At 41.6% G+C, this 27227-nt stretch overlaps 1 protein-coding gene across 2 annotated transcripts in view; it reads left to right on the forward strand.

Moving 5' to 3' along the window:
* Positions 1 to 27227, forward strand: part of LOC125004104 (protein phosphatase 1 regulatory subunit 29-like) — a 246391-nt gene that overhangs the window by 155642 nt on the left and 63522 nt on the right. For both annotated transcript variants that reach the window (XM_047578472.1, XM_047578473.1), the window contains one exon: positions 25995 to 26043. The gene's annotated coding sequence lies outside the window, so the exon portion shown is untranslated. The remainder of the gene's footprint in view (positions 1 to 25994; positions 26044 to 27227) is intronic.

A 27227-nucleotide genomic window follows, 5' to 3' on the forward strand; every position in this document is an offset into this window, starting at 1 on the left:
GTTAGCATCATAGCCATGCATTAGCTAGGTGCTGCTGCCGTAACATAATGCGTTATGGCGGCAGTAAATAAAACATAACCAGTCCTGTGAAGGGCTAGCTAGCTGTATGTGCTTTAACCCATTTATCCTAGGATGCCAACAAACTGAAATCAACTACACAGTCTTGCGATCTAGGTAGCATTTGGTGGTGCTACATCTGTATTTTCAGGTCCATCATAGTTGGACTCTGTCTGCAACCCAACTGAAAGTGTGGGTGCCTTTGAAGAAGGATGGAACTGTTGCGTGCGGCTACTGTACATGTAAAGTCTTAGGGATGTCTGCTCCCATATGCAAAGTCCTGAACTAAAATAATGAGCTTGCTTGTTTTAAATGCGACGTCCACTGTTCTTCCGCTGTCCGTCATGGCGTTTATGTATCACGCGATTGGAGCGTGGCGTCATGTGCAAAGGGTAGGTCTCATTGTCTCATTACAGGCACAGCGTACAGTGTGTGTCACAGTGTTACAGTGTGTGGCTTAATGAGAAATCTTTGTTTTTGTGTCTGGTAGCTGGTGGCTTTGCTTCTCGAGTTGCAAAAGAACAGTTGTTCAATGCACACTGACAATGCCTAGTTAGGTGGCTCTTAATTTATTCACTGAACAGGTCAATTCGTTCACCAATGCAACACTGGGTGCCATCTAGAATCTACAGTGGTAGCTCGGGTGATTTAGTATGAAAGGCTGCAGTGTTGGCATTCAGTACCAAGAGTATGTTAAGTTATTCTGTATACATTTGCAAAATATTTCCCATTTTGTACGATTCCATTGCTTGTATCTGTTGCACAAAAAGAATCTACATTGCCACATCTGTAGTAAATGTACCACATGCCGTCCACTTTGTCCACATAAATTGAGTAGATGATGATCTTTATCTTGCTGGAATTCCTGCATAGTCCTGAAAACATATTATCTCTACGTCCTCTTGCTTATCCACTTGCTCTCTGCATGTTCTTCTCTGTCTGTCTACCACCCTCCACTGCCAGTCTATTATTGCTTCTCAATGCATGTTGCTTCTCTCTTCTATAATAACATGCTCCATCTCAATTTACTTGCTATCCAGGGGCCACTACTATGTTTTGGTGGTATTTTTCCTGCCTACCATGCATGCAGTTCTATATCTATCCCCTTTGGCTCTTCCATTACTTGCTTTTGTTTACTTTTACACTGCTCATGTGTTGATATACAGGTAGTTATTTGCCCTGCGGTGGGTTCTCTCCTTAGATACAGTTTAGATACAGATACAGAGACCTTCAGTTTGACCGTTTGTCAAAACCTCTCAGTATACCTTTAAAAAATACACTCCATATAGAATAAGATAAAAAATAAAACACTCCATATGAAAGATTGTTTAAACTCAATCCAGAGTTGTCTTTCGACCAAGACTGCAACACAAAGTCAAACTGAAATTACAAAATGATCAGTAATCAAGATGAAACACGATGACGTCATAAGTGAGTCAATTTGATTTAAAAAAAAAAAAAAAAAAAAAAAAAAGATAATGAAAGGTCACAGTATAAAGGCTGATTAGAAGAGCACAAATTAGTCAAGTGATTAATTGGTGAGATCATAAAGAGCATAATCATCCACATGTCCCCTAAATATCACTGGCTGAATGCCAAGTGTGTAGCAGTCAGTGCACTGTTGATGTTGATGATGAACTATGTGTCTTGCTCCTCAACATATAATTATGCTCATTGTGTCTCCCACAGTCATGTGCTAGTTTATAACGAATGTTTGTGCTGTGAGCTCTGCAACTTTTGGCAGATTTAAAACATAAATTACAAGATTGAATGTTTTATGCCTTAATTACTATATTTTACTTGCTCTGTGTCTTGTCATGATATATACAGCTATGAAAGCTACTGAAAAACACAAGCAAACACTCCCAGAATGTTTCTTGTGGTCATAGCGTTTCCTTAGTAAAGCAAAACATGTGGAACTGTATGAGAATGGTTTGTCAAAATGTAAACATAAGGGGTTGTTGTGGATCTATTGGTTTCCAATGGATGCAATGGATGCAGTTATAACCATAGACATAGTATGTAAATACATTTCTGCCAGACTCACCCGCATTTCCGTTAAATAAACACTACTCTACCAGTTAAAAGGAAAGGTTCGATTATACACCGTACGTATTTCTTTATTTGTTTTACAACTCTCACAGTCCGCAGTGATCATAATGTCACATCCTGTTTCTATAGCATCAAATAAACTAGTACAAAACTTATCAGAAAAACACTTGAGTATGCATCAATATTATATTAACTACCTAAACTGACATACACCATCTGTGAAGAAAAATGATTTGATGTGTATTTTAGTTTGGCCCAAATCCCATCATCTAACATGGAGGGGGTGGAGCTTATGACCCATATTGCAGCCAGAAACCAGGGGGAGCTCTGCTTGCTTTGGCCTCACTCGCTTTACATTGTCAATGTGTAAGAACAGTTTGGGTTTTGTTTCACAAGGATGGCAAACTTTGAGAGTTCTTGGTCATTTAACTCAGTCCTCCCATTTTTAGGATCCAGTACTTTTTCTGTGCAAAATGCTGTCTTGGTCAAGATTTCATGAGTGCTAATCATCCAAATCAAATTTCATTGCAGATGCAATACAACAAACAGAATGTGTCCTCCCACTGCAATCAAACAAGAAAAACACTTTACATGGAAATGGGGTTTAAAAACATATATTTACACATAATAATTCACTAATGCATTCTGTGCTTCATGTATTTTATCCTTGATTTTTATCAGCACAGTACCGATCTTCAGTTTCTTATCTGACACACTTCTATCAAAATGGGCAAACTAGGCTTATGAACAGAGTAGCAAGTTGACCATGCTAACACAAGACACAGGAAGACAACCAGACTCTTTACTTATCCAATAGTAAGAAGACCAACTCTTTATTTCTCTTTAGTCAACAGCTTAAAGCCAGTCCAAGGTTTACTCCTGCATGCCTCGTCTCTTTCCACAACCCTCTCCATTTTTCTCTTCTTCTTCTGTAAACACCCGTCTCAGTCTCTTCACCTCTGCCACGAGCTGTGGATTCAGAAAAAAAGAGCTTGCTTATTCTCTTAGCTAGCTGACCAGCAGAGTGACAAAGTGCGTAATGTACTTCTCATGGGTAAATGGACTCTATCAACCCAAAAGTTATATTGAGCAAAAATTGCATTTTCCGACAGATGGGTGAACAGACGAGATTATCACTATTTAAAGTCAGTACACCGTCAGAATGGTTTCATTTAACATGTCTGGCATTTCCACAGGAATTAAACAGTTTGTTTAGCAAATTGCCTCATGAAAGGATTTTGCTTAATTCCAGCAACTTGCTTGATCTGGTAAATTAAACTGATTTCATAGAGACACTATTAATAATTTCAGTTCTGCAGTGAAATCTGTTAGTCTTTCATATCCTTATTCATGCAGGGAAGGTTTTTGCAGAGAACCTTTTCCCTTCCGCACGTTTCTCCTACTTTATATTCATGAAGCTAACTCAACTCTCACCTGGGACATGCCCAGTGAAACCTCAACCTTCTGCTTATGGCTACAGAGAAGCTCCTGCTCACCTCCACTCTTTCTGTGAAGAATGTTTGTGATGTGAGAGGATTCAAATCTCACAGTCATTTTAGCCTATCGGTCTGGTCTGCATTAATTTAGCCAGAGAAGGCATTTGACAGTAAGGAGATGCTTAACTGACTTTAGTTTACAAAGCTCAAAACAAAGCGCAGCAAATCACAGAGGAATATTTAGGTGAGTCAAACAGTTGCACATCCTGAAGCTTGAGATTAAAAAGGCAAAGTGATGAAACAGTTAATCTGGGTAGATGAAACTGGTTATAGTACGATTTGCTATAACAAGATTTATACTTCCTATTGTTTTGTTTTTTTGTTTGTTTTTTTGGTGCTGCATACAGGAGAGTCAATCTTATACTCTACCCCATTTCTATTTAGGTTTGTGAAAACGGCACTCATATACTTAAAGAGCTACTCCCGTGTTTTGGTGTCCCACGAACAAACTGGTCAACAGCCTTTGCTCAAGACCACCAAATTCAGAAAGTAATACATTTCATAATAAATATCCACAGATGGATAACAGAAGTAGTCGACAGACAGAAGAAGTAAAAACATTGGCCATGTAGTGACAACTCAATGTTCTGCTGGCTAACTTTTGGACATGGTGTTCGTGTGGATGTTACTCATAGACCCCCTTCATGGCCTACGTCACTGTGACGTCACAACATTAGCTGGAGGCAAAGCACAGGGAAACTTGAGGCGAACTCTGCTACTTTAAACCGTGGGAATGTCGTCTTGCTGTATCTTTGGATGTCAACGCTGAATAATCAAAAACACTACGACACTGTCCGTCATAAACAACTTTGGTTTGGCTTTGATGACTGAAAGAAAGGATTGGAGACAATAATGCTCTCTGTTCATATCAGGTAAGATTAATATGTGACGCTTCATCAGTTTCAGCCTGGATAACATTATGGCTTACACTTAACTTTGACTGAAATTATGTCAGTTGAGTTGTAAGTCAATCATTATTTGGGGGATTCTTGTTATATGTTAATGCTGATGAACGCAACGTGTTTCAGGGGTTTCTAAGCTTAAATTACTTTGCTACGTTACCCTCTTACTTTTTGTAATATATTTGTTGGAGAGGCTTTACTTGATAAAGACAGACCAGACTTCGTCCCCTGTGTGTCCTTCTTTGGTCAAATCGTCCATGCAGTGAGTGAGAGTGAAGGGGTCAGTGAATATAGTCCCATCAGTCAGAGTTAACTTTTTTTTAAAAAAAAGTGAGAGTGAGTGTATTAGGGTGTATTAGGATATTCTCTAAATTAGACATTTTCCTCCTCAGCCATTCTTGCCAAAACAGTCCGTTAAAATATACTAACTACCGTTTACAGGCTAAAGTGTTTGAGATGTTTTGCCTCCAGCTAAGCCCCTCCCCTTAAACAAATGTCACATTGTTCACAAACTGCAAAGGGGTCTATACATGTACCACCCACCTAAACCAGACCAAGCACCCCCACCATAGCAATGACACTCCTTGATGGTAGCAGCCATCCCCATCAGAATGTAGCCTGACACAGGAACACACACAAAAACCATGAAAACAGCACAAGTTGTTGACCTGGCCTCCAAATTCACTAGATCCCAAACTGATTCTGTGGGGGATGATCCACATAGGCCCCACCCTTCAACCCATAGGACTCAAAGACCTCCATCTGGTTGCAAGACACAACAGGACACCCTCAGAAGACCCATGTCCATTCTCTGATGAGTCACAACTGTTTTTGAGGCACAAGGCAGACCTACACAATATTAGGAAGGTGGTCATAATGTTATGCCTGGCCAGTGTAGTTACCTTGTAATCTAATGTTTTCCTCCAGTATGTATTCGCCCGTGCTATTCCCTGACACAGCATTGTGCAGCAACCCATCTCTTTTGGGCCCAGTCTGCTCCGTCTTCCTCTTCCACCCTGTAGCACAGCAGCAAGAATTCAAATGATGCCATATTGATTACACAGCTTTATTGCACTTCTAGTACTAAGCATTATGCACAGTGGAATGCTTGTATTCCCCCCTTTTGCAATTTGCACCGGCCGATGCGTATGTTTATGGATGTGTGCGTGAACATTAATCTGCGGTTGGTACCAACAGAAAAGTTGCTGGGAGATGCAGGATGCCTCAATAAAGCAAATCCAGAGTCTCATTAGGGTGACAGCGCAGACGCAACATTACTCACACCTCGCTCAACCTCTGTCTGCCTTCCTTTCACCTTCCTCTGCCTCGTTTCCTTCTTTATCCTCCGTTTCCCTCTGCTTTTCTTCATACATTCCTCCCGCCAGACGCCATCCTCCGAGTCTTTTTCCATCTCCCTCCCCTCCCTCGCCGTGTCTGTCTCTGTGTTTGACTCCCCTGAATTTCTTTTGATCACCTTTCTCCCCCTCACACTCGCTGTAATTTCTGTCACAGCCTGCCCTCCCTCCCTGTCATCTTGTGTTTGGTGCACGGCACAGAGGTGGCATTATTCAAACACCTCTGCCGGCTTGGCTGACTGTACCTCTCGCCTCATTTCCTGTGTGCATCTCTTGATCTCATTCCCTTCTGCTTTTTCTGCACCCTTCCAGTGTAGTTATTTACCCCCCTTGTCTGACACGACCTGGCTCCCTCCCTCTGTCCGTCTCTCTAGGCCTCCATCCATCGTCGCCTCACTGCCGTACCAAGAACTCTAAGCATGACGTCATTGCTCTCTGTTAAGCCATCCATCTTTCTTCCCTTCCTTTGTCTCTTGATCCATTTTCACTCCACCCTTCCTCGGTTTTCTTTGCCCTCTGCGGATGATTTTCTCATTTCCTGTTCTTCATTTGTCCCCCTTCCCCTTAGCTCTCTGAGCTCCCTTGTTCCTCCCCATTTTCCTTTTTATTCTGTTGTATGTTCTTTTAGTTTGCTTCTTTCGCTATTTCCATTCTTTGCTTCCCTTTTTTTTCTTCACTTAGTTTTATATCTGCTTTTCTTCTTGTCATCCACTCCTCCTTCTCATTCAACCAACCATCCATCCATCCATCCATCCATCCATCCATCCATCCATCCATCCATCCATCCATCCATCCATCCAGCGATCAACCAACCAACCAACCTTACTTTATTTTATAGCACTTTTCATACATAAAAGATGCAACACAAAGTGCTGTACTACACATATGCATACTCCCCAAGCACACCCACCACCCCTCCCCTGAGATAAAATACAATATTACTTTCATACATTGCCTTTTGTTCTCATCTCTCCTCAATTATGCTTTAATCAGTATTTTGTATGATTCTTTCCTCGCTAGCATTTAATTTTCTTTTTCTGCCTACCAACATCCCCTCTTTTCTATTTTCTCACTCTTCCTATTCCTTCCCTCCCCATCCTCCGTATCTGTTCAAATCCTTGCTCTTATCATTTTTGCGTGACTGCCTCTTGCTCTCTCTCTCCTTTCATTATTTTATCAGTAGGACATGTCTCGCGGATCACTGTGCGGCGTACTTTATTAATTCCATTCATTTTATCCTCCAATTCTGATCATAACCTCACTGTGTACAGCTCATGTTCAGATCCTGTACTCTTTCTCCACTTTTTTTTTTTTTTTTACTTTTTTTTCTCCTCCTTCCTTCCTGCCTGTATATTCTGCTAGGTGGCGAATGTCTTATTTCCAGTCGGAGCGGCACTTGTTACAAATAAGGTTTAACCTCCAGGGTGGAGGTTACGGATCCTTTGTTATCAAAGTTTGATGTCAGTGGACATTTTCCCCTTTCTGAGACACTAGAGATACTCTCTGTGGAATTTGCTGACTGTAGTAATCCGGCGGAGGACAAGATGTCTTAATATGGTTATGGCAGGCTGTCAGCTCCCATCAAGGCTTGTGGACAACAAGCCTATCATTGTCTGATAAATGCTGTTGTTGCAGTTTGTTCGGGCTACAGCAGCCCTGGGCTTTTACTGCTCACAAGTGCACGCTGAATTTGATGGGAAGATAATGCGGGATAGCCTTTATTGTGTTCATTGTCAGTTTGCCAGAAGTCAAGCAAGGACTACAGGAAGTTGCTACAGCTTGCCGGAGGGAAGTACCTCCAGCACACAAACACATAAAACCTGCACTTAACCTTAACTATCAAACAGCTTGTGTGGTTTGCATGTTGTTCAGTCCATCCTTGATATTCATCCCCACTCTTGCAAACAACCCAAACCTGGACAACAATCTGGCCCAGCTTAGGGTTGTCCCATATGGGTACCTCAGAATCATTGTCCCTGCTTTGTGCAGATGATGTGGTTGTGTCGGCTTCATCAAATTGAAACCTCCAGCACACACTGGGGGGGTGAAGCGGGAAGCAGTTGGAATGAGGGTCAGCACTTCCAAATACAAGACCATGGTGTTTTGCCGGAAAATGGTGGATTGTTCTCTTCGGATAGGGGTGAGTTCCTGCATCACATGAGGAAGCTTAAGTATCTTGGTTCAGAAGTGTTGGTCAGTTGGTTTGGTGCAGCAGCTACAGTAATACAGGCACTGTATCCGGCTGTTGAGGTAAAAAGAGCTGAGCTGTAAGGTAAAAATTTCAAATTACCAGTGGATCTTCTAACTCTCTACCTATGGGTAATGACCGAATGGACGGCATCGTGGTTACAAGTGGCTGAAATGAGGTTTCTCCGAAGAGTGGCTGGAGTGAGCTTTAGAGACAGGGTGAGGAGCTTGGACGTACGGAGTGAATATCAAGTACAACTGCTGCTCCTTCATATCGAAAGGGGCCAACCGAGGTGATATGGGCATCAGGTTCGGATGCTTTCTCGGTGCCCTTGGAGGTTTACTGGGCATGGCCAGCTGGGAGGAAACCCTGACCCTAGCCTGGGAACAATTTTGGATCCCTCAGGAAGAGCTAGAATGTGCTGCCAGGGAGAGGGACGTCTGGAATTCCTTGCTTAGCCTGTTTCAACCTTGACCACGAACATAAATGAGATGAGATAGAAATCCAAGTTGTGGGCAAACCACAGTATTGTGATTTAGAACCATACAATTTCTAGGGGAAATGAGTTTCTTCTTTTGCTGACATAGAGATAAAGTTCCATTCTATGACCAAGTATATGCATCAGCAAAGTTGTTTTTTTTGTTGTTGTTTGTTTGTTTGTTTGTTTTCAGGCATTTCCAGATAGGTCACTTGGTGGACATCCCATCATGAAGTGATTAATGCAGCTGTTGGAGGAGAAACATCTGTCATCCTCTGTTCCTCAACAGCAATCACCCTTAACTCAACAAAAAAGCCTTTTAAAAATATTAGTCATCTCTCGTCCAGACAGTGTTGCTGCCATAGATGGATGTCTAACAGTTTGAGACAAGGGATCATCGACACAGTAGCGTGTGGATGTTTGATGTGGCATTCAAATAAATTATGTAAGATAAACATGGCTAGAATGACTTGTGGAAGATGTGATGTGCAGATGAATTGATTGTGAGTGTGAATTCATTTGCAGTTTGCAAATAGTAACATTTAAAAAGATGCTGCAGTGTAAGTCTGCCCAAGAGTCATGAAGTGACTTATGAATCCAGCATTTGGCTGCTGCTGAGGTGCTTAAATATCTCTCAGGGTTCTGTGCTGGCTGGTGTCCTACAGGTCATCTATGTTGATGTGTTAGACCATAAATAATGCAAATGTATATGGTCCTTTTAAAAGGTGGTTGCAGTAATGAACAGCCTAAGGTGAGGTTGTTGTGTTTGTGTTGTCTGCTTGGCATTAACAATGTTATCAGCCTTCCATCAGGTTACGTTGGACTTGGGAATAGGAAAGTCAAAATTCTACAACATCAGCCTCATGATATTATACACTGCAAGGCCTAAGATATCTTTTACACATCTGATGATGCATACACAAACATGAACAGTTACAACATGTAGTATAAAAACAACAGTCTGGCTTCAGGCTACTCAATTACTAAAAAGCTCTCCCTTTGTTTCCCTGCAGTCATTTTGTATGTAAGCGGGTCTGTTTTAATCCACACCTCAGTCCGCTTGTTACACTGCAGTCAATCTACATCCATCAACTCATTCCCCTTCTCTTCTCTCTCTGTTATCTCGCTTCGCTGGTTCAACTTTGATCACGGGGGTGGGTAAATTGCACCTCTCTCGGAGCCTAAAACAATCTTTAATGCCATTGGAATGCTGCCGCTTCTTCCCCCGGAAAACTCTGCGGCGCTGCCTATCGTTCCTGATAACAATGCGTGGCTGCACTGAAGCGCTTGAGCAGGCGAAGTCTAGGCAGAAATCACAGGGGAACACTTAATATGCCCAAGCAAATAGCAGTGTCTCACCGATATCCTTCACTGCAGGGCAGATACAGATCCGATCTGAGAAAGCCTTTACACAGATGAATGGCGAGCTCGGAGCACACTGTCGTGTCTAGCTGGGGGAAGGGTGCACCTGTGGCTGTGCCATTAATATTGATGTTATGCTATTTATCACAGAATTTCATTACACAACATCTCTCTGTGGTACTACTTGAAGAAGTTGAAGGGTACGTCTCCAAGGTTTAGCTTTAGAAATCGCATTCAAAGAAAATCTATCACTACATATATTACACACCACTTCTAGGAAATAGGTAGGTAACCTTGACGAACATATGTTGGTATCAGCTGCTATCTTTAAACCTGGCCACTATGTAAAGAAAGCACACGTACACACCAAATGTGTTTGTGCACCATGTCAAAGCCGTGCTGCTAAGTCACGACCGTCAACCCGCACCATCTGCTGCTCCACCTATTAGACACCAGTCAGACAGACAGTTGGTCTAAAAATAAACAAGGGTGATCAGGTCTTGAATATAGGAACACAGCTTGGTTCCAAAAACTTTCCGCAAGAGTCATGTAACAGGAAAAAGACAAGTGTGTATGTGTGTGTGTGTGTGTGTGTGTTTGAGAAATAGTGTAGCTACACATGGGTAACCAGAAAGGACACAAATAACAGTCTGCCGTTTTAGCATTTGTCACCAAATGAGGTAGCGAAGTGGGGATTGAGCCCACATATCAATGACACTCCTTGATGGCAGCAGCCATCCCCAGCAGGATGCAGCCTGACACAGGTACACTCACAAAAACAGTTAAGAAACTCACAACAGAAACATGAGGAAGAGCACACAGCAACAGTTTTGCAGGCACAAGGGAGACCAACACAATATCAGGCAGGATCGGTGTGTTTCGATAGTTGCCACCAAAGAGAAGAATAAAAATAAAGATCTCTGAAACTGACACAAGAACCATGAGCATATGAAAACAGACCAAACAAACATGCCGTCATGTGCATAGTCCTAATACATTTGAAATCTAGGATTGTTGCAATGACAAAGGAAGTCCACCAAGCACGCGTTTTTTGTAGTACTGTAACTCACAGTGATTTGCGCTATTGAGAAAATTCAAAGTGTGGCTGAACACTGGGACGTTGCGCTTTTGTCTCGAAGACCTTCATAACATCTCACTTCATTTTTTTTACCAACAAATTCCTCCAAACAACTCTGTCTTCCTGGGCCCCCTGGTCTTCAACCTGCAGCCAACAGCAGCGGTGCGTCATCATTACTTACTAATGGCAAATAATTTCCACATTTTGTCCATTTTTATCTGTGGGTCTTAAAGTGTTCATGCAAAATTAACAAATGCAACCCTAATACCAGCCATTGGTATATTTTGTTTGCAACCTAATGTTTTCCTTCTTATCTGAATGATTTATGTCTTGGTTGTGTCAACAGATTTGAGAGTCAGTTGCGTAAGGTTAATTTTTCAGTTGAGCTGGAACATTCCTACACAAAATAAGGAATTGTTGCATCCCACACATTCTCCCTAACCATTATACTTCCACTTCCACTTTATGCTCTGCTGTTTGGCAAGTGCCCCATCACCACTGTTTAAACGGCATTCACACGTTGGTGGAACCACAATCTTTTCCGAGCAATTGGCTCTAGGTAATCGTGTCGCTGATGACAGGTTTTGCTTCTCCTGTTTGCAATCAGGTAAACAGATAGGTGGTGGTGATGGAGGGCGGTGCTAGCAGATGGCAACCACGGCTTATTGAATCGTGAGAGATGCGTTCACCTTAACCTCATCAAGACACATTGATTACTGAGAGGAAACGTATTGATTGGGGAAGATATGTGATAGCAAACACGCAGACACTTGAACCGGCACATTACCAATACACATCCCATCTATCAGGCAGTCTTTTAGCAGTCAGTGATTACACATAGACCAGTGGCTTACATAAATACTCTGCTAAAAGGTATCATTAGACCAAAACAGCCACCTGACCTTAGACATTATTTTCCATGAGGAAGTAAACTGGTAATGGATGTCTTTCACCTAATTACTAAAACAAAAGACTTTTTGGACAAACAGAGACTTGCTATTGGAGAGCTCATATCTCATTAGTTGTGACTTTGTCCCCGACAACAACCAATCATTTACAACAGTGTGCATAAACAAGCAGCATCTTGCAAGAAGACATATGAACTGGCTCGGGGGTACTTGATCAGTTTGGGATCTAGTGAAATTGGAGGCCAGGTCAGCACCTTGTGCTGTTCTTCATGTTTTGTTGAGTTGTTCCCAAAGTGTTTTTGTGCCTGTGTCAGACTGCATCCTGCCTGGGATGGCTGCTGCCATCAAGGAGTGTCACTGTTATGGGGTGGGGGTGCCTTGTCTGGTGTAGGTGGGTGCCACATGTCTAAGTAACATCCACATGAATTAATGCCAAAAGTTTCCCAACAGAAAAATGAATTGTCACAAGACGGTCAGTGTTTTTTTACTTCTCCTATCAGTGGTTTTAATGTTGTGGCTGATCTGTGTATTAACATGTAACAACGTACTAGTCCTTTTAGGTGTTATGGACATGTGAATATCAGTTTGGTGCACCATCCGGCCTCCAGCCTGAGACAGTAATCACTTGTCCTCTGGAGTCTATCCCAGCTGGATAAGAGGCAGGGTCCACCCGGGCAGGTCGCCAGTCTACCGCAAAGCTAGCACAGATGCACAGACAAACACTCACACCCACAGCCGATTTAGAATCACCAATTAACCTAACGAGCATGTCTTTGGACGGTGGAAGGTAAGCTGGAGTACCCGCAGAGAACCCACGCAGCCACAGGCAGATCATGCAAACTCCACACAGGAAGGCCCCAGTCGGCCGATGGATTCGAACCTAAAGCTTGTGAGGCATCAGTGCAAGATATGTACATGAATTTCATAAATATCCTTACCAAGCCTTTGTTTTAGAGATTACATGAGGCCGGTGTGTGTTCGTATTCATGTAATTATGTAATTACTTCACAGGCGCTTCTGCCTGTTGTGTTCACTGAGATTGAGTAGCCTTTGCAGCATGAAGAAGAGCCTGAGGTAGAGAGGTGGGTGGCTTGTATCAGATTGTTTGATGCACGACAAGATGAAGAAGAAGTGAGTTGTTGTTCAGCAGGGAGCCCAAATATACACGCATTCAAGCAAGAAAAGGAAAACTGAAAATTCTGGATGTAAAAAAATAAATATATATATATATATATATATATATATATATGAAAATCAATAAACACGGCTATGAAAAATGAAGTGGCTTCCCAGAAAGTTGTATTTCTTCTTTTCATTCCTCAGACAATGGTTCTTCTTTAAACATGATGAAATTGCCTTGCAAGAAATTTGGAAATAAAGATGCCTCGCACTAGAAACGGATCAGTGCAAAGTGATCAACTGAACACCCCACGGCACAGAAAGCGTGAAGCTCAGGAACATGCGAGTCAAGGATTTGAAGTCCTAACAAAGGTGAAGACACAGTCCACCTAAATGCTGTAGCGTCTGCACCATCATAAGAAAGTAAAAGTACTTTTGAATAAAACTCTTGAGTCGTTGCAATCTAAAAAAAAAAAAAAAAAAAACAGAAGAAAGAAAGATAATTAACTTTACTCTAACTCTTTTTAAATCTCCCGTCAATCCTAATGTAACTCACTAGAATGCTTGGAGAAGTTATCTGTCTGGGTCCTCTGACTAAATCCAAATTAGACAGGGACTTAAATGCAAGCCAGACTTGAGGAACTTGTAAAGAGCCAAAGTTTCTGTCAAAGAAAATATAGTTTGTTTGACGTATCTCCACCTTGGAATGTTTGACATTGAATTTGGTACTTGATATAAAAGTCTAAAAGCAAGATATCAAAGTAAAGAATAACCAATGTCGATAAAGTTAATGGAAGTTAGTAGCCACAAATGTATCAGTACAAATAGTATTGTGGTGTATAAGATAAGACGGCAAAAGAAAAGATATATTCAAGATCCTGGCAGCATTGTCCGAGGTAGAAAGGCAAGACGCTTTGTAGTAAATGGAACATCAAACTATTCATTTTGTATCGTGGCCTTTGTCATTTTCATCAAAGCTCACTATTGTCTGAGGAAAATAACACAACGTTCAGCCACAACATTAAAACCACTGATGAGTGCAGAAGTGAATAAGGATGTTAGGGCTAGGGTTAGGGTTAGGGTTAGACATGTAGCACCAACCTAGACCAGGCGCCCCCACCCCATAGTGATGAAATTCCTTGATGGCAGCAGCCAACAAAAAAATGTTTAGGAACAACTCAAAAAACATGAGCACAAGGTGTTGACCTGGCATCCAAATTCACTACATCCCAAACTGATCAAGCATCTGTGACACAAACTAGAACAAGTCCGATCCACAGAGGCTCCTCTCCTCAACCCGTAAGACCCAAAGGCCCGATATTAACAACATTGTGTTGCCAGACAACACAGGACACCCTCAGAAGGCCCATGTCCATTCTCTGATGTTTTGGAGGCACAAGGGAGACCTACACAATGTTAGGAAGGTGGTCATAATGTTATGCCTGATCGGTGTATGCCTATGAGTAACAGCTCAGTACAGTGGGAAAGGAGCTAATCTGACTTTTATGAGCTGAGGCTTCGTGCTATTGCTCGCTCCGTCTCATTGCACCATATAGGGATCAGGAGCATCCAGTTCAACACCTCCATTGTCTTCTGCTCTTATTCAGTTAAAGAACTCGCTCTTACACCTTTCAAGTGGAATTTTCTCTCAACTAACTCTTTCCACAAAGTGACACATTTCATGAGATAGACTTTAGCATAGTGCTGTAAATTTCCATCATCCAGCTCCCACCACACTCTGACAGCTGACTACTTGAAGGGAGGACCCTGGAGAAGTAATTACGGCTGTGGCTGTCCACTTCCAGAACTGCTTCTCTCCGGTTCTGAATTTTTCATCATTCATCAGGCATCACAGATGAAATTCTTAAGGACTGGCCTCCTTAAAGATGTGAATAATGAACTGACAAAACCTGTTTGTTTTTTGATATTGCGCCATGTTATGGAATTGCACTTTGTTAAGACTCATTTGCGTCCATTCGCCCACACATTGCCGCACGGCCATGTCGACACGGGGTCAGGCCGCTCCTGGCCAGCTAATGGCATGCTACATTCATGATTTATGTCGGCAACAACGTCGCAGCGCATTAAATTCTGCGTGTGCGCGTGTGTGTATGTGTCTGCACGTGACTGAATTTCATGGCCACGGCCAATTTATCTCCATCTTTCCTGCTGAGACTCTGAGATAAAACGCTCTGTAGGGAGGACGTGCCTGACCTGAGTAGTCTGTTGGAGACAGATAGACAGACGGATTAAGAACTACTACACACTCTAACTTAAAAAAAAAACAAAACAACAACAACAAAAAAAAAAACACCGGTGTCAGAATTGAGGCGCGTTTGTCAGTGACGACCTTTATCTCTGCACTTTTTATGATAAACAAAGCTCATGGGCTCAGCACCAGCAGATCATGCTAAAAATATGTTCCAGCTCTCACAGTTTGCTGTCTCCGTGACCTGACAAATACTGCATACACTTGAATAATACCCATAATACCCAGTACTGTATGGTTGCAAAGGTGCCGATCGGGCAAAACATTATGACCACTTTCCTAAAATTGTGTTTGTCTGCCTCCGAAACAGTTGTGACTCATCAGAGAATGAAGGGTGTCCAGTGGGTTAAGGGGAGGGGCCTGTGTGGATCAGGCTCGTTCCAGCGCATCCTACCAATAGTTGAACAGTTTGGGATGTAGTGAATTTGGAGGTCAGGTCAACACCCTTTGCTGTTTTCATGTTTTTTTTTTGTTTTTTTTTTAGTTGTTCCTAAACCAGCCATCCTGGGGATAGCTGTTGCCATCAAGGAGTGTCTTTGCTATGGGGTGCCTGGTCTGGTCTGGTCTCATTGGGTGCTACATGTCTAAGTAACGTCCACAAGAATGCCAGGTGTGAACATTTCCCAAAAGAACATTGCATTGTTACAAAATGGTCAATGTTGTTCACTTCTCCTGTCAGTGGTCATAATGTTGTGGGTGATTGGTGTAAATGAAAGAATACATTTGGGTCATTCGCTCAAAGTACTACTTCCGTGGACCCCGGCACACCTCGGGTAAAAACTGGCAGCCGAATGCCTTGTAGCAGCAGAGAGCCGGTGCCTATAGCTCCCCGCCGTTTCTCAGTGTCAGTTAAATGCCCAACATGCAAATGGCGCCGCACACTCCATCCTCTCACTCTCTAATTAGGCTGTAATTATGGAACGCCGTGGCTGTAATTGAAAGTGTCAACTAATTTTTCAAATATGAATGCTGTCGCTATCCCAAACACGGTGAGTGACACTCTTTTTGAGCCCCTCCTCAGCGCGGTGACTGGAAATGCTCCACATTTTTGGCTGATGGGATGGCTAAAAGCACACGGCTTTTCATAAGCCTGACCTTTGGATTGGTGCTCATGTACAACAACAACAAACACGGCACACACAAACGCCGTGTTAGTGTGTGCGAGTGCGCCCATGCATCTAGACTGCCAGAAGATGATTTATGTCCCGGAGCTTCCTGCTGTGAAATATGAAGCGAATTTCACTGAAAGCACTGTGTTGGCCCGGCACCCAATCACCAGTTTTTTGTTGTTGTTGATGTTGTTGTTGTTTGTATATTTATTTACTTTTAATTTTGTGTAGGGGAGTGTCATGTAATGAGAACTGAAAGCTAGCAGGAGGCACAATATTTCTCCTTGGAATCATAAAAATACTGAAAGTATGACAGCTTGTTTAAGTTGTTCATGTTTTATTCATCGTTGTTATTGCTCTGTAGAACCTGCAGCTCACACTCTTCTCACAGGTGTGTCAATAGCTCTGTTTTAAAGTTTCTCCTTCATGCAATAATGATAATTCTAACTGTTTTGGGCTCCAGGGTTTGCTTAAGTTTAATCGTCGGTTTCTTTTAAAACCATGGAAGTGATTGCTTAAACACACTAGCATCAACAACTAGGGGGAGAAGGGCCATAAATCTAAACCTGCAAGACATTTTCCACACCCATCCATCCACCCTGGCCTCCTCCCTATGTCTATGCGTAACCGTAACTGTGTTAGTGTTGCTTGTTTGCTACCAAGAAGAGCTGTTTCAAAGAAAGGCTTTTTCCATCTTTGTCTTAGCCAACATGTTTTCTTATTTTTGTTTCAACGCACTGCAGCTTGAGAAAACACGTGCAAGTAGACAATAAAGAAAATTAAGAAAAAGTTTCCATCAATCAAGACGTTTCAAGTTGTTCATAAATTATTTTGTTAAAGTAGATTATTTATTATCTATGAGTTTAGCATCCCTGGCAATTTGCATCTTTATTTCTCCATACACCTTCAGCATTAGTGAAACTGTTTTAATTCCTTACATCTTAAATAAGTTTATTAGTTTGGGTCCTGGTCGTTCATGTTACAGTACAACGCATTGCAGCCAGACCTTAACAGTAAAGAAGGACGTAATGGAAAACAAAGGAGGAAGCTAAATGAGCTAAAAAAAAAAAAAAAAAAAAAAAAGAGAGATACAAAAATGTACTGCGAATTGTGAAAGAGAGAGAGAGAGGTGGTACAAGAAGCGGGAAAAGGTGAGGGGAAATAAAAGAGTAGTGACAAAAGGGGAGCTGAGGATGAAACCTCTGGTAGACTATTAGAGCAGAGAAGAGACTCTCATCAGTGAAGGGGTGTGAGGCGCTGAATAAAAGGGATATTTGTTGCTCAGGCTGAGTGAGAGGATTCTATTTACTTGTCAAGCAAAGAAGTAGCAAGACACACACTTTTATTTCCTGTCCAAAACCAAAGCAAAAACAAAGGAAGTTTGATTTGATTGAGTTTCCGGCTCTCATCCAAATGGCTTCTTCAGTTGGAGAGTTTTTGTTAAGGACACTTGAAATTCACTTAAGTACGGTCTGTTAGCGACTCAATACCTGCAATTAGATTTTTTTTTCCACATCTCAGAATGACCTTCAGATTCACAATGTGAATTGTGCAGAGGTTAATGTTAAGAAGGGGTTGGATCGGCCTCTAACCTACAAATGATTTATTCAGAGGTATTGAGTGTAGAGTTTTGATGTTTGTGAACGAACCAAATCTAATGTCCGACTCTTTAAAACGAACAAAGGGAGCCGAGTCTCATTTTTGTGATGTTCTTTTATTCCTTTTATTTTATTTTCTTATTTATTTCTTATTTATTTACTTATGTATTTATTGCTGAGACGTTCCTGTTTGCTTTGAGGTGGTGCTGGTGACGGAGCTGGCAGTGGACCAGGGTTTGATTCCTGGTTAGGTGCTTACTGATTTCTCCAGGGACGGCTGGTATAAATGGGCTAATAGGGCTAAGCCTTCCCAAGCTATTTTTTAAAATAACTTACAATAGATAGTTTTGGTGAAACCAGGTACAAGGTGGATTATTAGCTGTCTAATCCATTTTCCTCAATGTCTTTGGAGGAAAAATTGGTAGTTAAGAAACTGGGATCACATTGGCCAAATGATGTTCAAATAACTCACTTTCCTGTATCGTTTTTTGTAGGTGATATAGCGTGGACCCAACAAGGAATTGAAACATTTGTCATTTGACATGAATTGTGGAGCCCACCCACCAAATTTCACCAACAGCCGACACTGGATTTCTCACATGACAAATAAAGCATCAGTCTATTTGAATGTGGATTTCTGATATAGATGGACTCAAATATCCCACCAATACACATCCTCCTGCTGATCCAAATCTAACTCGATCACAGCGCATATTCTTAGGATTAAATAAGTTACCCCCAGGCTTGAATCTTAAAAATAAATAAATAAATATGAAAATCTTTTGAACGGCTCTTTCTAAGGAACGGATCCTCAAGATCCAGCTCGCTTTAAAGAGCCATGGATCCCATTACCGATTGCGTGGTTCTGATATGTCATCTTCTGTCACTGTTGTGGAAACACAGCCGATGCTCCGTACACGTGGCCACACGGTGCATTGACTCAGCATGAAAACACACAGCCAAACGCACCCTCAGACAGCGGCTTTTGTGTTCCGGGGTGAGAATCTCCATTTACCCAGTGTGGGTGCTGAGGTGAAGCGGAAGAAGATCCGCTGCCCTGAGGGAAACACACATGATGGATTCCCTCCTAGAGACTGTAGCAGTGATTAATGTCTGTGCGTTGGACTGGTGTGTGACTGTGAGCATCGCGGTGGAGGATGAGTGCGTTTGTGTTGAGGGAGGCGTGACGGGTGGTGACTCACATGTGAGCCAAGGACGGAGGAGGCATTTCTTTCACCTGTATCCATCTTTCTGCTTGTGCCGCACCTCCATCAAATCCATTCGGTTACTCTCGTCATTTTTTTCTCAGCCACCTCTGCCTCACTCTTCTACCTCCGTTTCTTTCCTTCATTTTTCCCCACAAGTTGTCAGGCACGCCACTCTCCTGTGGTTGGCCTCCCCCTTCTTGCCTGCTCTCATTCATTCAAGCTTTAAAATTTCATTCTCACTCACTTACCCAGGAGGTAAAGTTGAATTACAGTCATTACCTTGCAGTTTCTCGGCACACTTGTTCTCTCTACACCCGTCTTGTCTTCTCTCGTCTCCGCTTGGTCTTTTTGAGGGCTCCAGGACTCTGTCCCTTACATTCATTGTCTGCCAGGAGGCAGTGGGCATTGTGAGCTTCTCGTTGCTATTAACGCTGCAGCTCATCATCAAGTGCGTCTCGCACTCCGTGTCCGCGGGGTGGATCTGTTTTTAGCCCGCGGCACGGCACAAATACCTTGAGGATAAGTTGTTTGTGAGAGGAGCCGTTGCTATGCGACTAAAAGGATTCTTTAAACTTGAGGAACATTTTCCAGTTGTCTAATTCTGCCACTTCCTCCTTTATTGGACAGAGGTGAATATTCCAAAGTACAAATAGCATTAACTCGGACTGTTGTTTATTTCCCATGCTCTGCAGACGTGTTCTGTATTTTATAAATATATTAAGGGTGGGACATAAAATATGAAATGAAAATTTTAGTTTCAACAGCCTCTAATTTTCCTCTGAATTTCATTTAGGGGAAATGAAATGTGCACATGTTGGCCTTGGTACTGCAAACTATATTTAAAAAAAGAAAAAAGAAAAAAGAAAAAGTTCCGTTAATTAAATTCACCTTCCATTGAAAGGTGTTTTGCGAATGAGCTGTAAGTCTCATAAACTCTCGTCTCACAATATCCCATAATTCTCTTAAATTCTCGTCAAGCTTAGCATTTGAAGATGGACTTCAAATGAACTGGTCACATGACCCCCTGCATCATCTCTGGTGATGGAGAAGGGGCCAAAAAAGTGTTTCCATTTCACATTTCCAATAAATTGTTATATCGATATGTCTGAAAAAACACCTCATGAAAGCTTAAAAGTGTTTTAGATTTAGTTAAGACACTTTAGTTATATATTTGATAGTTTGTCCGAAATGTAGGTGTTTCCATAGTCAGTTTTGTATTGCAATATTTGGGTTTTGCACATTTCCAGGCGTAATGTAACCGTGCAAATGAAGCATCTCTGAACAAGTTTGGAAATGGCCGAGGATTCGATGGAAAGGCGCATTGAGCCCATTATAAATCCAAGTGGCTGTGCTTTGGATTTAATGCAGGATAGCAAGCGAGTGGTGGTACTACTACAAGTGGAAGAAGGGGTTGAGTTGGTGGTAAGGAAAAAGCGATTTGCACAAATATTATTGAAAATTCTTATGTCTTTGCATTTTGAAATTCAGAAAACGTAAATTGCACCATTTATAGGTGATGATTGGTGTGACTGAATGTGCCTTTTTAATGCCTTGATGATTCCTGCTCTCATTTTATATTTTTCGCGGTTAATGTGCCAGGTGAAAAGACAGCCAAAGGACCAGTGTTTTCTTAAGGCAGCAGCAGGAGAAAAACAAACTATTTGTTTATGATCACATCATATGTCATTTGAGTATTGTTTGAAAGCAGCAGTTCGAAATGTGGTTGACTTGGCGTTCTAAAATCAGGCAAAGGCTTGTCGTTACAGCGTCTCATTGTATCTGCCGTCAACAGGAGGATGTGAGCACCTGTTGTATGTACTAAAACAACTTGAGAAATCACACACTAGGGCAGTACATTTAAAAACAAAGCTATTCTATGTGCATGGAACTGCAATGACCCAAGAATTAGACACAGACGCGTACCCATTTGAATGAACTGCCTTATTCACGATGCACCTAAACGTACCTTCCCTCCGAGTCAATTGCACATCTTTGCCAGTTCTGTGCTGCTTTTCTTTTAATAAGAAAAGGTAAATAATACCTTTTTCCCCTGAGTCCAAACTCAGGTTCACTTATCACTTTGTTGCGGTGTCAGTGCACCTGTCCTTTTTTAAAAACTAATTATCGCTCATCGTACAGGCCCTAAAGCTATCATATAAATATGATAATTATCGTATATCAGGCAATGCACTGCTGGCAGTAGTGACGTAGGTCCATCTTTCCAACGATTTACCATCAGTAATTATTCAATTACCTGTCAAAACCAACAGCCAGGCATGTTTAAAACACATTATTTACTGTCTTCGAGAAATCCCATTTGCAGGTTACTTTATTTTGAAAATGGGTACATCCGAATCTCGCAGCAGAAAAATAAATGCGGAGGATAAAACCCACTTGAAATAGATCCACCTCTAACAAGGGCGCATACAGAGCATTTGTAGATATTATTCAACAAACACTTGCAAGAAGCAAAATTTCAGTATTCAGCAAGTTTAATTTGCTCTTTGCACACCGGAGGGAAGAGCTGGATGTTCACCCCTCGATCTTCTGTCTGTCGCCTCTTCGAAGAGCCATGCATCATTTATAGAAGCCATTTATTCATCAAAGAGGCAATTTTTGTCCAGTGTTCAAATGCTCAAATCAAAGCATTAGTTGGGAACTGGATTTCTCTCGACAGCATGTTAAGGGTTAATGCATCAAAATCAGTGGGAGATCCTGAGAAGTAAAGTCATACAAATTGTTGTGTGTGTGTCGATGGCTCAGTGAAGGATGAAACAGAGCCATGACTCTGCAGGGGTTCAGCAGTTCATGGGTTTGACGCAGCAGGAGTCATCCGCTGGTGTCTTGATGTTTGGCTCTGTGGGAAACGTTCTATGGCTGACTCAGAGCGTCTATCGCTTGTTTACAGTGAAGTCGAGGTTTGTTCTTTAAATTATGTTTTTCTGCAGACCTTCAAAACACTTCAAGATGTTTAAATGTGAGCAAAAGACAGATTTCGCAAAATGTGCATCAACTCTGAAAATACATTTGCACATACTGTGGGTATAAGAAATGGGAAGGTAAACCATGAAAGACTTGTATCACATGTGTTATAAGACTGGTGAAATGTCCAGGGTGTACCCCACCTCTCGCCCGATGGGAGCTAGTTTTCAACTGAATACATGAAACAACGTTCGTCAGCATTAGCACATTTGTACAACTCTAAGATGTGTCAAGCATTTTTCATTTGCAATCCACCTATTCCATTTCTTTGAATGCAATTTCAGTTTTCAGTTATGGCTAGGTTGGATTTAGGGAAATAAACTATTCATGTAAAGATAGAAATTTTACTTGCACTTTCATACGGCTGCAAGGGGTCGTCTTCGTAAGCAGCCATCTGCCACTGTTTAAAGCTTCTTACAAAGAAATTGGCTGGTGTAAATGGAGGAGATTATTACTGCAGCTGAAACACACTTTCAGTCCATGTATGGGCACACAATTATAGCTTTTGCACCCTTTGTGTTACCCTGTAATGTATCACAAAGACAGGATAGTAGTTGTGGTACTAGTAGTTGTTCCCTACCCATAAGAAGGTAGTTCGGGTTGTTTAACTAATACAAACCCTGACTTTTACCATAGACATGACTGATCGAAGAAAACAATAAATACTGTATTTTCGACATGTTTCAAAGATCAGCTATAATCTTTTATCTCAGCAACTTAATACGACTTTAATTTTCACATTTCACGCTGTGCTGCCGATTAATACGATGATCTAAACAGTTGTTGTCAAATTAGCTCAAAGCTGAACTCGATTTGAAAACAGGTCAAGGATTTACATAATTAGAGCCTACGAGTGCATCAACATCAATAAAGAGACAATGTGTCTCACACACACAGATTTATTGGAGCCGCGTCCAAATGAAGGGGCTGATATCTGAAGTGAATTAAATGACAGAGGGGGTGGAAGACTTCAATTTACTCAACTAATTATTACTAACTAAAGGTTAGTTTACTTTTTGAGAGGAATGCGGAAGGATTGAATGCATTATCTAAACGTGCAATGCCACAGGACTACAGAATTCTTGATCTCCCAAATGTTCACTCATTTAGTACTTTTTGAAATATTGGACCACATTATAATATCTGTCAGAGTTGCCCCCTTCATTGACTCTATTAAATCACGGCTTAAAACTTAGTTCTTTACCTTGGCTTTTAAGTCTTCTTGATCTTTGTTCTATTGCTGGATTTGTTGTCAATCAATCAATCAATCAATTTATTTATAAATTTGACTGCATCTGTTCTATGATTGTAATTCTATTGTGGTATTATGGTATTCTTTTTTTTTCTATTTGATTAACTATTTGGTTTGGTTTTATTTATGTTTTGTTTCTGGGGCGAAGTTATTATGAAGTTTATTCTCTTTGAATTTATTTATCGCAAAGACTTTGGGTTAACACCATTTAAAATAGAACAGTTAGAGTCAGATATGTCAGCTTACTCCAGTAAAAAACCTTTAGGGATTGCTCTTGAAAATACTTGGTGATACCTTGAGTGGTGGTATTTAGACGGGGCAACGAGGTGTTGTCTGGAGTCTAAATCCTCACCTAGGATGTGGTTCTCTGTTGTTTCCCCACCTGTTGAGTAGACTCTCACCATTTCTCCCTCCAGCTGAAAGCCACTTCATAATTGCAGTACAGCGCATTGTTGTGTACATCCCTTCAACACAGAGGCTAGAACTAACCGACAGAGCCCTGTTTGTGAATGTGGCAAAGGTGCTGTGTGTGGCGTTGTACCCTGTGTTCCCGTGAGAGACTGTTGGCAGTTCTTTAGTTGGAAACATTGTGAAGCATCTTTACTTCAGTGTAGCTTGTTCTTCCTCAGATTCACACCGACAGAAAACACGGAGGCTGTGAGTAAAACTGAAATACCCTGAGTTGGTGTAACTCACATTCCGGTTAGAGATTTTAGAGCAATGATTGAAAAAAAAGACTTTTCTCAACCATGTGCAAAATCTTTATAAAATGACTTCAGACCGTGGCTCAGTCAAATATAATCTGCTCTAAGTGGGAGCTATTTCATTCAACCTAATGGAAGAGAGACAAAACTAAAAGATAAGTGGTGGCCTTGCATTAATTTGGTGGCTAGAAATCTTATTGTAAACTTTTCCTGATATAGATATAATGCTAATGGCCTATGATTGCTTTAACATGATGACTTAGTCTTGATGACTGCTTTAAAGGGAGATCAAAAGAGAAATAATATTAGCTTTCAGAACAGGAAGCGCTGCGTGTGCCATAAAGAGATGGTTTCTCCTAGATCATGCTGATAAGTTGTTCTATCGTTTATTCATTCTAGATGACCGTGTCATTGAGAAAATGTTGACATACTTGAATGGTCAGGTTAACTTAAAGTCTAAAATGAACCGAGCCTTCGGTTTCATCTCTTTAAAGTCATTCAGTTTAGTTCTGGTTTGGTTCTCATGCATGAATTCTCCAAGGTGGTCAGCAATCAGTGGGATCAGAGAGTGACCTCTCCTCTCCAGCGGTCCGACTCATGCCAGTCAGTGCGTTTACATGCACAGTTTGTGGAGCATGTGCACACATGTTGTCCAGTTATTGTCCGATTAAGGTGTATACATGCTGGAGAAAATATATTTCCGATCGCATTATCTGGGTGGATAAGGAGAACTCCCATTTTAGTCGGAGTAACATGTTTATATGCACTTAAGTTGTCCAGTTAAAGTCTGATTAAGGCAATAATCTGTTTTGTTTTTTTTCACGTGCATGTAAACGTACTGAATGGTGCAGAACAGACCTGGAGAACTAGTTTGACAATGCTAATCTTCTTTGGAAGGATAAGGCTTCTATAGAAAATTTCTAATGTTCAAATGTGATCGAGATGAAATAGAAGACTCAACCTAAGGCCTGAAAAGGCTAAAATAACTAAAAATTACCATTAGGAATGAGCCATTTTTTTGTCTCTTTTTTTTTTTCTCAATTTACCAATGTAGGATAAGCGCCCTTGACAGTGGCCATGACAGTTTTATGGTTTTAACAACACTACTAGCACCAAATATTTTAGAGAGCAAACTCCTCCCCGAGAAAAACCTTCAATTTCTGCCCTCATCATCCTTCTTTACCCCAAATATCTACTGCACAAGAGGAGAAGTGAAGTGTTCTCGGCTTTTCTTTTTTTTTTCTTTTTTTTTTTTTGCCCTCATACTCTGTGTCACGCTGATCCCATTACATTGATTCATGCCAGGGAGTTTCTCGCTGCTGCTGCAGCCTCACACTGTGCAGTCAGATGGTGCTTGTTTAGGAAAGTAACAAGTCAGAATCTTACACATTTGCTCTCCTCTCTCAGAGCTGGCCTGCCTCGGAGTACGACTATTGGCCTTCACATGATATCCTCACTTTTCTAACCTCTCTGTTACAGCAACCCACCCGAACGTTTTCAGCTTAAACTGACGCGTGCCGGATAATGAATACCACCAGGCTGTTTTATTACATCCCACAGAATACTTGGAAGCTGCCAGTTCACCATATGAGCTGAATCTATTACGTGAACATCTATTTGCACATCCCCGCGGTTATTCCATTCATGTCGTATCTCTATAATTGTGCCTTTCTGTTTTGTTCCTCCATGTAAAGCCAGCCCAGCTGCTTCATTTTGTATTTAGCTCTCTTTGATGTAGACAAACGCACCAATCAGGAGCACTCTCTTCTAATTATCCTACACTCTGCGTTGTGTGTCAGGCGGGGGACCTGCCCCTTTCTTCCGTGGATGACACTGATGGTTGATTCAGCTCGTTTCTCCCTTTCTGTTTATTGCAGGCTTTCATTGCTGACGACTGGCAGATGATCTAAGAACATCCAACTCAAGGTAATTATTTCCATTGTCTTGTGCTCTGGAGATTGATGCATAAAGATGACACACACCTGCAGTATATACGTGCAACGATTTTAGGACTCGTCCACCGTAAGACGTATATTGAAACATATAGGATGCACCTGAAGATCATCAGTTCATACCAGAGCCAGAGTGTTTATTTCATGACATTGACCAAAAAGCATATGCCAGTGGATGCCCTGTGGGAAGGGATCCTGCAGCCTGTTTTGTGACAATGATAGGCGGTTTAGGCCCAGACCCTACGCAGACCCTGACGCCATATCCTGGTGGTGTGCAACTCCCCAGAAATGTAACCGTCACTATTCGGTGTCTGTGTCAGTTACTGTGAGCATGTTTTGAGTTTTATTTTGTTAAGTTCCTTGGTTTCCTGTCTAGTGTTACGCCCTGTGCCTTCCCTTGATTGTTTCATTGGTTTCTCCTTGTGTGCTCCACCCTAATGAGTTTCACCTCTGTCTTGTCACCCCTCTGCCCACTTGTGTGTATATGTAGCCCTGCCTTTCCCTCTGATGTGTCATTTTTTTTTTTTTTTTTGTCATCCTGCTATGTTCATGTTTCTCATTGTTTTTTCTCTTGTGTTTGGACTACCTGCCATCTTTGCAGCACTTTCTGTTTTTCTTGCCGTCATTTCATACTTTTTTGTTTGAACTCCTGCCTCATCTCCTACTGTCCTGCACTAGGGTCTGACATCACCCCCAAAACCCTGACGGTAAAGAGATGACACAGACCACAAGAGCTGTGATTGGTCAGCTTGGTAGTAGCATGTTTCTGCTTCTGCATCACTGCAATTTTTGAATTGATTGAGAAGACACAAAGGGCTTAGGGTACCCACGGAGACTTCAAGTAGGACAAAGTTTAAAAAGGGCACCAGCAGGTGCTTAGTGGGTGGAGCCTTTCCATTATGTCATTATGCGACTAACAGCTAGTAGGTTACCAAAACCCAATTAATTAAAAACACACTGACAAAGGGACATATCCCTAAAGAGAGGTTCGGGGACACTTTTAACCAGTTTTGCCATGCTTAAAGGCTACTCATACTTTTTCTACTACAGAGTGCCTTTGCACTCTTTTCTCTTTTTCAAATCGATAGTTTTGGGTTAATAAAGATGGAACACATCGAGACAAGGTAAACTGAGGAGGTTCAGAGATACAAACATTTG

Source organism: Mugil cephalus, chromosome 2 (genome assembly GCF_022458985.1).
Source record: "Mugil cephalus isolate CIBA_MC_2020 chromosome 2, CIBA_Mcephalus_1.1, whole genome shotgun sequence".
NCBI lineage: Eukaryota > Metazoa > Chordata > Actinopteri > Mugiliformes > Mugilidae > Mugil > Mugil cephalus.